Source organism: Bubalus bubalis, chromosome 17, assembly GCF_019923935.1.
Source record: "Bubalus bubalis isolate 160015118507 breed Murrah chromosome 17, NDDB_SH_1, whole genome shotgun sequence".
Lineage (NCBI taxonomy): Eukaryota > Metazoa > Chordata > Mammalia > Artiodactyla > Bovidae > Bubalus > Bubalus bubalis.
In genome coordinates this window covers 59,743,646-59,756,696 of record NC_059173.1, presented here as the reverse complement: position 1 = coordinate 59,756,696, position 13,051 = coordinate 59,743,646, and positions in this window count along the sequence as shown.

Genomic DNA, 13,051 nt, shown 5'->3' with positions numbered 1-13,051 from the left:
TGAGACATAACATCAAACAGTAAAGTACACAAATATACTTTATATCGTGTACATCCATGTAACTACAACCCAGATGTATCACTCTTGTTTCTTTCCAGTCAAATTAGCATCTGTATACACATACACAAACACATGCTGTTGTTGTTCAATAGCAAGTCATGTCTGACTCTGCAACCGCATGAATTGGAGCATATCAGTCCATGCATGTCCTTCACTATCCCCGGAGTTTGCTGAAACTCACGTCCATTGAGTTGGTGAAGCCATCCAACCATCTCTCCTCTGTTGACCCCTTCTCCTCTTGCCCTCAATCTTTCCCATCATCAGTCTTTTCCAATGAGTCAGCTCTTTCCATCAGGTGGCCAAAGTGTTGGAGCTTCAACTTTAGCATCAGTCCTTCAGCCCTTCCAATGAGCATTCAGGGTTGATTTTCTTTAGGATTGACTGGTTTGATCTCCTTGCAGTCCAAGAGATTCTCAAGAGTCTTTTCTAGCACCACAATTCAAAAGCATCAATTCTTCGGCACTCAGCCTTCTTTATGGTCCAACTCTCACATCCGTACATGACTTCTGGAAAAACCATAGCTTTGACTATATGGAACTTTGTCAGTAAAGTGATGTTTCTGCTTTTTAATACACTGTCTAGGTTTGTCATAGCTTTTCTTCCAAGGAGCAAGCATCTTTTAATTTTGCGGCTACAGTCACCATCCGCAGTGATTTTGGAGCCCAAGAAAATAAAGTCTGTCACTGTTTCCAGTTTTTCCCCATCTATTTGCCATGAAGTGATGGGACCAGATGCCATGATCTTTGTTTTCTGAATGTTGAGTTTTAACCCAACTTTTAACTCTCTTTTTTCACCTTCATCCAGAGGCTCTTTAGTTCCTGTTTGCTTTCTGCCATTAGAGTGGTATTATCTGCATATCTGAGGTTATTGATATTTCTCCTGGAAATCTTGATTCCAGCTTGTGCTTCATCCAGCCTGGCATTTCACATGATGTAGTCATCATAGAAGTTAAATAAGCAGGGTGACAATATACAGCCTTGACATACTCCTTTCCCAATTTGGAACCAGTCTGTTGTTCCATGTCCAGTTCTAACTGTTGCTTCTTGACCTGCATACAGGCTTCTCAGGAGGCAGGTGAGGTGCTCTTGTATTCCTATCTCCTTAAGAATTTTCCAGTTTGTTGTGATCCACACAGTCAGAGTTTTGCGTAGTCAATGAAGCAGAACTAGATGATTTTTTGGAATTCCCTTGCTTTTTCTATGATCCAGCGGATGTTGGCAATTTGGTTCCTCTCCCTTTTCTAAATCCAGCTTGTACATCTGGAAGTTCTTCACGTACTGCCAAAGCCTAACTTGAAGAATTTTGAGTATTACCTTGTTAGCATGTGAAATGAGCACAATTGTATGGTAGTTTGATAGAAATCAAAATAGAAGTGACCTATGTGTGTGTTCATACAGTAGTGTGTCTGGAGTTCAACAAACACACACACAGGTCACAACTTTTTTATTTTCATCACCATAGACTAGATATGTCAGGCAGAAACTTACTGATGAAACCCATATGATTCCAAAATGACACCCAGGAAGAAACCAAGTAATAGAAATGCCCAAACCCACCAGGATTCTCCTGAGAAAAAAGACCCATATGAAGCTTGAGCTTCCATCTCAACAAGAATCTGTCTCCTGTCCATAAAGTGCCAAATTCTGATATTTGGATAAACACTGCCAGCAGCTGACTGAGCATATGGAATGTGTTATAGTTAGTAACTGTTTGAGTCTGCCAGTTACGATAATATTAATTTTCAGTCCTTGATCTTGTAATAATTCCTTCAAACTTACCCACTGTGTGATTTGGAAATTTTAGTAACTTATCAAAAACTGTGGTAGGTGGTCTACAAGACATAGAAAACAAGGAGCTATTTGCCACCAGAATTGGATGGAAATAAAAGAAGTGTAAAATACAAAAGAACAGGAAATAGAAATTGATAAAATTAGTTAAGAGAAGCCTAAAAGGAAGGATCTTTTTCTTTTCTTTCCTGAAATTTATTGGTTATGTTTACCATTTGAAAACTGAAATTGATTACAATGTGTAGATACTGTGATCCAAATTTTGTTTAATAAAAAGTATATGTATGTATATGTATGTATAAGAAAAGGCCAGTGGGCTATATACACAAATGTTAATACTTATCACAGCTGAGTAGCAGAATTACATGTGATTTTATATTTTACATTCCTTTCTTTATTTTCTAAATGTTTTGCAGTGAATATATGTAACTCACAATCAGAGTCAACATGTTATACTACAAAAATGAAGGCAAATGGAATACATCCATATATAATCAATCTCTCTAATCCTGCAAAGGGTCTTTCTTGAGTTTACATTTATTTTTCTCTTCCAATTTGTGTGTGTGTGTGTGTGTGTGTGTGTGTGTGTGTGTGTTCGTGGGGGAAGAGGGAATAGGGAAGTAGAAAAAGATCAGGTATATAATGGACCCCAAGCAATTATCCTTCAATTAAAAATAAATCAACATTTTTAAAAAGGGGATTGATTTTAGTGGATTAGTTGCTAAATGCTTGAAGACAAATAAAAGGTGATTAAACTTCTCACAGCTTTAACCAAGTTGAATCCTACATGGAGATTGCGGTGGGAGCAGGTTGAAGGCACAAAATAAAGTTGTTAAATCATCAGTTAATGCATGTTTGTTGGTGAGCAAAGAGCAGAAGAGAAATCCTCTTAAGATTTAACTGGCCCTTCATTCCCTCTTTGCTCACTGAGGCGGGGTTATTTGCCTATGCTGTTGGCTTAGTCACATGGGAATCTAAGTTCTACTCCCTTTTTCCTGTTAATTGCACTGTGTGCTGATTTGGGGTCCACAGGTTTAGGGACATGCACAAGGCCTGGGAAAAGGCCACCCTGGAACGGTCACGGTTAATACTTCATCCCACCTCCTTTGTGTACAATATGAACAGCAACAGGTTTATAACGTGCCCCGGTATTTACAGGCCTCTGTTAGCAATTCTGAGGTTATGCTTTGAACCAAGAGACGCTCAACAGTATTTTGTGCTACAGAATTTTGAGTATTCCAATAAATGCAATTTTAGGGTGCTCTGGGGAACTGGACTAATTCAATGTATTCCTGCCCTTTGATGTGCAGTCTTTGTAAGGACTGTTCACTTTGTCGCTTTGTCTCTGTGGCTATGTATGAGCTTTACTCAAAATTTGTTCACTCATCCACTCGTTGAATAAACATTTATTGTGAACCTACTCTGGCCATTGAGCAACACCACCTATTATTTTGCACCGTATAGCTTACTTTCTACAAACACAGTGATATATGTTATACCAGTGGCATTTTTCCTGCCACCCTGGTTAGGATTTGTTCACTAATGAAGAACTATTTAAGCAGAGAACTGTGTTAAAAGGCCGCAAACACCATACAAATTTAATGGGGCACGCTTTCTAAATATTGGGAAGTAGGCAAACCACATACAGTGAAGTCACTTTTGTTGTTGTTCTAAGATGTTCTATTTCTCCAACAGATTATTTGAGAAAAATTAGTTTGAGTTAAATGTTCATATTGCAAATACTGGGTTGGCCAAAAGTTTCATTTGGGTTTTTCCATAAGATGGTATGAAAAAAATCCAAAGAAACTTTTTGGCCAGTCCAAAGTCAAATGAGAGGGCCCGATGCTAGAGAAGCTCAATGCACATGATATAGCTTTGAAGAGAACCAGAGTGAGTTAGGAGGGCAGAGCACTGGAGTGCACTCAGCCTTCCTGCACACTCTGCTGGGCTTCTCACACTCTCGTTTCCCGGCAGGACAGCCCGGAGCAGCTAGACATTTCAGCGTGGCTTTCACCGCTCATGGCTAAGTGCTTTCAGACACCTCTGTGATGTCCCCACTCCTCTCACAGGAACCCCACCTCCCAGGCTTGTACACTATCCTTTGGGATAGTCAAAGCCAGATACTGAGTTCAATACCAAGGTATGGTAGAAACTGTGGAACGTAAACAGAAGCCTGGTACCTTGACAAGAGAAATAGCAGATGTCTCTCGTGTTCCTTTTATTTTATGGGTTTTCAAGGTACTGAGGGAAGGCAGAACTGGGAGGTCAAGACTATGTTCTTATTTGAAGTGGGGGGTGGAGTGCAGTAAAATCTTTGCAGAACTTTCCCTCTTTGAGTTAGGCTCAAACAGGAATTGATGATTACATGAGTTTGCTAGGGCTGCCTTAAGAAAGTACCACAAACTCAGTGGCTTAAAACAACAGAAATGGGGACTTGCCTGGTGGTCCAGTGGCTAGGACGCTCCCAATGTAGGGGGCCCAGGGCAGGGAACTGGGCCCATCCAGTTCCCATCCCTGGGCAGGGAACTAGATCCTCCATGCCACAAGTAAAAGATTCTGCATGCCTCAACTAAGACCTGGTGTTATAAAGAAGTAAATAAATAAGTGTGTTTTTTGAAATACAGGTAATGTCTCAGGTCTGCAGGCTATGAGGTATCAGCAGGGCTGATCAAGCAGGGCTGATCCTCCCAACCTAGGAATCGAATCAAGGTATCAGCAGGGCTCAGGCTTCCCTGAAACACAGAGAAGGATCCTTCCTTGCCTCTTCTAGCTGCCGGTGGCTTCCCAGCCATCTCCAGCATCCTCTGGCTTGTGGCTGCATCACTCCAATCTCTGCCTGCCTCGTCACTGGCATTCACTCTGTGTGTCTTAGCCCCCGTGTGTCTGTCTTCTTGTAAGGATACCAGTCACACTGGATAGGGGCCCATCCAACTCCAATATCACCTCGTCTTGGCTAACCACATCTGCAACACTGCAGGATCACACTTTATAATAATACATCAATCACATTTATTTACATCTCACCTTATTCCCAGATTAAACAATGTTCAGTAGACATCTGTTTTGTCTGCCTGGCATTCTACTGTGTTCTGCAACTGACTCACGTGTCTTAGGAGAATGGGTCTTCCCCCAACCCCAAATATGCATGCATGCTCAGTTGTGTCTGACTCTCTGCTGCCCCGCGGACTGTAGCCTCCTAGACGCCCCTGTCCATGGGATTTCCCAGGCAAGAATATGGGAATAGGTTGCCATTTCTTCTGCCAGGGGATCCTCCCAACCCAGGAATCGAACTCGCATCTCCAGCAACTCCTGCATTGGCAGGCAGATCCAACCCCAAATAGCTCCAGCCGGTTATGATAGCCCACAGCACTGGCCATGGAGACAGACATATGACTTGTCAGGCAGACCAGTCCAGTGCTTCCTCAACTCTCAGAACTGAATCTCTGGAGATAGGGTGGTCCTTCCTCTGGACCTGGGTGCTGCTGCTTGCCATTTCTCCAGCTAGGTGGAGGCAGCTAGAGAGTGGTCTCAAAACAGAGAGGAAGAGATGCAGAATCCTAGCATCACTTGTGGCCCTGAAGCTCACTGTACCCCTGTTCCTCTCCCTGAATGATTAGATGAGCCAATAAACTCCTCTTTTTACCCAAGCTAATAGGTTTCTGTCATTTCTAGACAAGAGTGCTGGCTAATACAGATGCTGATATTAAATTTTGGGAGGCTTTGTTTTTAATGTCAAAAATATTATCTTCAACCATAAGCAGAAAAATCTACTGGAAAAGAAATACCATGACGCACCATTCTCCAATATATTAGGTTACATATATTACATACATACATATACAGTTAAATATATTAGGTTACAGTGAAGAAAGGTCTTAAAGATAACATACTAAGCAGGATCTTACCATCTGAATTATGTACAAATCTCTTACTTATTCTATACAACAGGGGTATCCGTGAATAAAGATAATATCTAAACCATCTTACAAAAGTATGAAATGAGGTTCATAAAATACTTTGAGCAACTGGAAAATGGTATTTTAAAAATCTAATGTATATATTACATTTTGGGATAGTGAATTTAGATAAATTTCTTAATATTCCTATTGTTCAATTTCTTTTTCTGTAAAAAGGTGCCATGATACCTTTAAAGGGTTGTTGACAGAATTAGCAATCATATACAGTAAGTCCCCTACATATAAACCTTCAAGTTACAAGCTTTCAAAGACGTGAACATGCGCCTGGTTCCAACAAGGAACCAAAACCTGTGCCATAACATGAGGCCTGGGTGCAACTGGAGCTTGCCCTTCGTTTGCTACTGCTGACGACCCTTCAGCTCTACCATCTCCCGCCTTGTCTCCCTCCTCCAGGAACTCTTCTTGCCTGTTCACTCGATGCTAGCCCCTGTTTGCCAGCTGTTGTGCTGTACTACTGTACTTTTCTAGGTTCTGTATTTTAAAAGATTTGAAAGTGTTTTATTTTGTTTGCTTTTTATGTATTATTTGTGTAAAAAGTATTATAAACCTATTTTAGTACAGTGCTATATAGCTGATTGTTAGTTGGGTACCTAGGCTAACTTTGTTGGACTTAGGAACAAACTGGACTTACAGATGCACTCCTGAATTCCCTCGTATGTAGGGGACATACTGTATATGTGAAGCTGGGAGATACGATTCAACTGAAGGTGATATACTTCCAGACAAGGAGAGACTGCCAACTACCTTGCAGGAGCTGAGACATTTTGAAAAGGGGGCTGGTGTGGGCGAAGTTTTCTGCAGATTGTGGGCTTGTGTGCTGGGGAAGGGACAGGAGAGCTAAGGTCAGTGGGAGTTGCTATGGTAGTTGGTCCTGACCCAAGTCTGATGGACCAGTCCCCGTGAGAGGAGAGGCAAGGATTCTATGTTCTGGGAACACAGCACTGTCTTGGCAACTTATGAGCTTCACAGTTTAGGAACGTTTAAGCAGGCAGCATTCTCCTACAGGAAGAGCCCCCGCTGAAATAGTGGAGCCCAACAGAAGCCCGTGGGAGCAAGCTGCACCTGAGGGCTGAGCGTGCTTGTGAATCAGTGAGGAAGCCCTAGGACTTCCAAAATACTCGAGGGGACCGTGGTCCTGCCTGATGTGATGGAATCCTGAGTCATCAAAATTCAGGTGTAAAAGCAACTTTACTCATAAGAAGAGAGCGTCGATCCTGGGTTTGATATGTAAGAAGATTTGACACTGAAGTATGGGCTTCCCTGGTAGCTCAGATGGTAAAGAATCTGTCTGCAATGCAGAAGCCCCAGGTTCAATCCCTGGGTCAGGAAGATCCCCTGGAGAAGAGAATGGTAACTTACTCCAGTATTCTTGCCTGGAGAATCCCACGGACAGAGGAGTCTGGTGCGCTGCAGTCCACGCGGTGGCAGAGTCGGACATGACTGAGCGACTAACACTTTCACTTTTCATGAGCCTTACTTCTAGTAAATGGCTTTACTGTTATCCTAAGACACCCCTTTGTGGAATTCTAACCACAACTCAGATTGGCCAGGTGGATGGTACAGGCTGCATGACTGCCTCTGTGTTAGTCAACAGCAGCATTAATTGAGATGAAGCATTTGGACTTGCTGAGAGTGGAAAAATTCACTGACCTGGATGTGCCCACATCTCATTCTGTCAAGAAGTTGAGGTGCCTCAGCAAAGTTAACAACCTCTAGGTTACCTCTATGCATCAAACTTTCAGGTAAATATTCATGTACTTTAATTCACAATAGGATCATCTACATTTTACATGATGAAGTTGAATTAAAAAAAAAAAAGGCATCCAATATTATATACCTGCTTTTGTGCCATTCCAATTCTCTATTATCAAACATGCCCCAGATGACCCCAAAAAGTGAACTAAAAATGTCACAGGGCAGAATTATCAACATATATTCACGTCACATGGGTATTAAATTTAGTAACCAAATCGAAGTAACCTACAATGTAATTAGTAATTAGAAGTAATTAGTAACCTACAGTGAAGGAAAGAAAACCAAGTAGTCTACAGCTTCATTCTGATGGTTCTTTTTCAAGGAAAATTCCAACCTGTTCGTCTTACCTGAGTAACGATGCTGACATTTAGTGAGTATTCTAATACACTGTGAGTCACGCTGCACCCCAAGATGTATCCCTAGATGAGGAGACTTAGACTTTATAAGGGGTTTCAAAAAGGCTGACTTGGAAAGCATTTGTGTTTATGAAGCCCCATGTGGATTTCTCAGGCTCCAGGGGCAGCTGGGCTCCCCCATCTGCATGGATCAGTCATCTCTGCTTCTCAAAGTCCTTGCAGTTGACCAGCTCTTGGCAGTAGCATTGTGACTTCTATGATGGCAATCTACTGGGTGAGTGCAATGTTAGAATTGTTTTCACTGATTCTTCCTCTTATTTTTTGCATTAAAGACTGAATGACATACACATTGAGGACCACATGTACACTGTTCATGAGCTTTTGTCTCCAGCATATACTGGGTAATAGGGACAAAGGCTTAGGGAAAGAGGTAGACAGCCAGCCTAGTGATTATGGAGAAAATTTCCTGCTAGGTTGTATCGCGGCAGCCGCTGTTAACTACGGCCATAAGCCATACCCGCGGGGCAACCCAAGATGGGAGGGTCATGGTGGAGAGATCTGACAGAATGTGGTCCACTGGAGAAGGGAATGGCAAACCACTTCAGTATTCTTGCCTTGAGAACCCCATGAACAGTATGAAAAGGCAAAATGATAGGATACTGAAAGAGGAACTCCCCAGGTCAGTAGGGGCCCAATATGCTACTGGAGATCAGTGGAGAAATAACTCCAGAAAGAATGAAGGGATGGAGCCAAAGCAAAAAGAATACCCAGCTGTGGATGTGACTGGTGATAGAAGCAAGGTCTGATGCTGTAAAGAGCAATATTGAATAGGAACCTGGAATGTCAGGTCCATGAATCAAGGCAAATTGGAAGAGGTCAAACAAGAGATGGCAAGAGTGAATGTCGACATTCTAGGAATCAGCGAACTGAAATGGACTGGAATGGGTGAATTTAACTCAGATGACCATTATATCTACTACTGCGGGCAGGAATCCCTCAGAAGAAATGGAGTAGCCATCATGGTCAACAAGAGTCCGAAATGCAATACTTGGAGGCAATCTCAAAAACGACAGAATGATCTCTGTTCGTTTCCAAGGCAAACCATTCAATATAACAGTAATCCAAGTCTATGCCCCAACCAGTAATGCTGAAGAAGCTGAATGGTTCTATGAAGACCTACAAGACCTTTTAGAACTAACACCCAAAAAAGATGTCCTTTTCATTATAGGGGACTGGAATGCAAAAGTAGGAAGTCAAGAAACACCGGGAGTAACAGGCAAATTTGGCCTTGGAATACGGAATGAAGCAGGGCAAAGGTTAATAGAGTTTTGCCAAGAAAATGCACTGGTCATAACAAACACCCTCTTCCAACAACACGAGAAGACTCTACACATGGACATCACCAGATGGTCAACACCAAAATCAGATTGATTATATTCTTTGCAGCCAAAGATGGAGACGCTCTATACAGTCAGCAAAAACAAGACCAGGAGCTGACTGTGGCTCAGATCATGAACTCCTTATTGCCAAATTCAGACTTAAATTGAAGAAAGTAGGGAAAACCACTAGACCATTCAGGTATGACCTAAATCAAATCCCTTATGATTATACAGTGGAAGTGAGAAATAGATTTAAGGACCTAGATCTGATACATAGAGCGCCTGATGAACTATGGACGGAGGTTCGTGACATTGTACAGGAGACAGGGATCAAGACCATCCCCATGGAAAAGAAATGCAAAAAGGCAAAATGGCTGTCTAGGGAGGCCTTACAAATAGCTGTGAAAAGAAGAGAAGCGAAAAGCAAAGGAGCAAAGGAAAGATATAAACATCTGAATGCAGAGTTCCAAAGAATAGCAAGAAGAGATAAGAAAGCCTTCCTCAGGGATCAATGCAAAGAAATAGAGGAAAACAACAGAATGGGAAAGACTAGAGATCTCTTCAAGAAAATTAGAGATACCAAGGGAACATTTCATGCAAAGATGGGCTCGATAAAGGACAGAAATGGTATGGACCTAACAGAAGCAGAAGATATTAAGAAGTGGTGGCAAGAATACACAGAAGAACTGTACAAAAAAGATCTTCATGACCCTGATAATCACGATGGTGTGATCACTCACCTAGAGTCAGACATCCTGGAATGTGAAGTCAAGTGGGCCTTAGAAAGCATCACTACGAACAAAGCTAGTGGAGGTGATGGAATTCCAGTTAAGCTATTTCAAATCCTGAAAGATGATGCTGTGAAAGTGCTGCACTCAATATACCAGCAAATTTGGAAAAGTCAGCAGTGGCCACAGGACTGGAAAAGGTCAGTTTTCATTCCAATCCCAAAGAAAGGCAATGCCAAAGAATGCTCAAACTACCACACAATTGCACTCATCTCACATGCTAGCAAAGTAATGCTCAAAATTCTCCAAGCCAGGCTTCAGCAATATGTGAACCGTGAACTTCCTGATGTTCAATCTGGTTTTAGAAAAGGCAGAGGAACTAGAGATCAAATTGCCAACATGTGCTGGATCATGGAAAAAGCAAGAGAGCTCCAGAAAAACATCATCTATTTCTGCTTTATTGACTATGCCAAAGCCTTTGACTGTGTGGATCACAATAAACTGTGGAAAATTCTGAAAGAGATGGGAATACCAGACCACCTGACTTGCCTCTTGAGAAATCTGTATGCAGGTCAGGAAGCAACAGTTAGAACTGGACATGGAACAACAGACTGGTTCCAAATAGGAAAAGGAGTACGTCAAGGCTGTATATTGTCACCCTGCTTATTTAACTTCTACGCAGAGTACATCATGAGAAACACTGAACTGGAAGAAACACAAGCTGGAATCAAGATTGCCGGGAGAAATATCAATCACCTCAGATATGCAGATGACACCACCCTTATGGCAGAAAGTGAAGAGGAACTCAAAAGCCTCTTGATGAAGGTGAAAGAGGAGAGTGAAAAAGTTGGCTTAAAGCTCAACATTCAGAAAACGAAGATCATGGCATCCGGTCCCATCACTTCATGGGAAACAGATGGGGAAACAGTGGAAACAGTGTCAGACTTTATTTTTTGGGGCTCCAAAATCACTGCAGATGGTGACTGCAGCCATGAAATTAAAAGACGCTTACTCCTTGGAAGGAAAGTTATGACCAACCTAGATAGCATATTCAAAAGCAGAGACATTACTTTGCCAACAAAGGTTCGTCTAGTCAAGGCTATGGTTTTTCCTGTGGTCATGTATGGATGTGAGAGCTGGACTGTGAAGACGGCTGAGCGCCAAAGAATTGATGCTTTTGAACTGTGGTGTTGGAGAAGGCTCTTGAGAGTCCCTTAGGCTGCAAGGAGATCCAACCAGTCCATTCTGAAGGAGATCAGCCCTGGGTATTCTTTGGAAGAAATGATGCTAAAGCTGAAACTCCAGTACTTTGGCCACCTCATGCGAAGAGTTGACTCATTGGAAAAGACTCTGATGCTGGGAGGGATTGGGGGCAGGAGGAGAAGAGGACGACAGATGATGTGATGGCTGGATGGCATCACTGACTCGATGGATCTGAGTCTGGGTGAATTCTGGGAGTTGATGATGGACAGGGAGGCCTGGGGTGCTGCGATTCATGGAGTCACAAAGAGTCGGACACGAGTGAGAGACTGAACTGAACTGAACTGATACCTCTACAAGAAAGTCTAGACATTTTAATGAAATTTGGTATTGTTTTAGCAAAATGTCTGTCAATTTTGGAGCGCAGTTTGGAAGACAGCACATTTTTACCCATCTACAGAAATTAATGATAATTTTGCTTTTGACAAAAGTCAAGTCAGGTTTTTTTTCCAGAAAAGAATTATCTGTTTGAGCCAGAGATGAGCTCATTTAATTCTTACAACAACCCTAAGAGGTAGCAACTCTCCATTGTTAAATTTATTTAGCACTTATTATGTCCAGGTACTGTGTGTATATTAACTAACACAGTCCTTTCTCTCTCTTTTTTAATAGTTATTTATTTGGCACATGGAGTCTTCATTGCTGCATATGCAAACTCTTAATTGTGGCATGAGAGGTCTAGTTCCCTGACCAGGGATCAAAGCTGAGCCCCCTGCATTGGGAGTGCAGAGTCTCAGCCACTGAACCACCAGAGAAGTTCCAAGACAGTCCTTTCAACAACTCCGGGTGAATACTATTATCAAGCCCATTCATTAACTGAGGCACAGTGAGATTAAGTAGTTTGGCCAAACTAAGATGATGTGAATCTGTTTTGTGAAACAAAGAGTGTCAACTATAACATCTCCAACAACACCTACCAATTGCTGTGGGCTTCCCAGGTGGTGCTAATGGTAAAGAACTCGCCTGCCAATGCAGGAGACTTCAGAGACAAAGGTTCAGTCCCTGGGTCACGAGGACCCCCTGGAGGACGGCACAGTAACTCACTCCAGTAGTCCTGCCCGAGAATCCAATGAACAGAGGAGCCTGGCAGCCACAGTCCATAGGATGGACAGGACTGAAGTAATCTAGCATGTAGCACACACTGAATGCCAAGCAATTTAAATCCAACCTCATTTTAATTATTCCAACAACCTATAAAGTAGCTATGCATGTCTGTGTGCTCAGTCGTGTCTGACTCTGTGACCCCACTGACTGTAGCCCACCAGGCTCCTCTGTCCATTGGGATTTCCCAGGCAAGAATACTGGAGTGGGTTGCCATTTCCTCCTCCGGGGGATCTTCCGGACCTAGGGATCGAACCCACGTCTCCTGTGTCTCTTGTAATGGCAGGTGGATTCTTTACCACTGAGTCACCTAAGCTCATAAAGTAGCTGTTCTTGCCCTGATTTTACAGATGAGGAGGTCAGTGCATACAGAGGAGTAGTAACTTGCCTCCAATCATATAGCTGGTTAGTGATAGAGCTGAGACTTCACTCTGGGTAGCTAAACCAAAACCTGTGTTTTTGACCAGGTCAGGGGTCCAGCCTGCTAAAATCAGAGGTGGGGAGGAGTGATGGTATTTTTGAACTTAATGAAAGGGAACATGAATTATTTTTAAAGGCCACTATATTTATTTCATTTTACTATATTATACAGTATATATATACTTTATTATACAGCTTCTAGTATAGCAAATAACAGAAATGTGAACC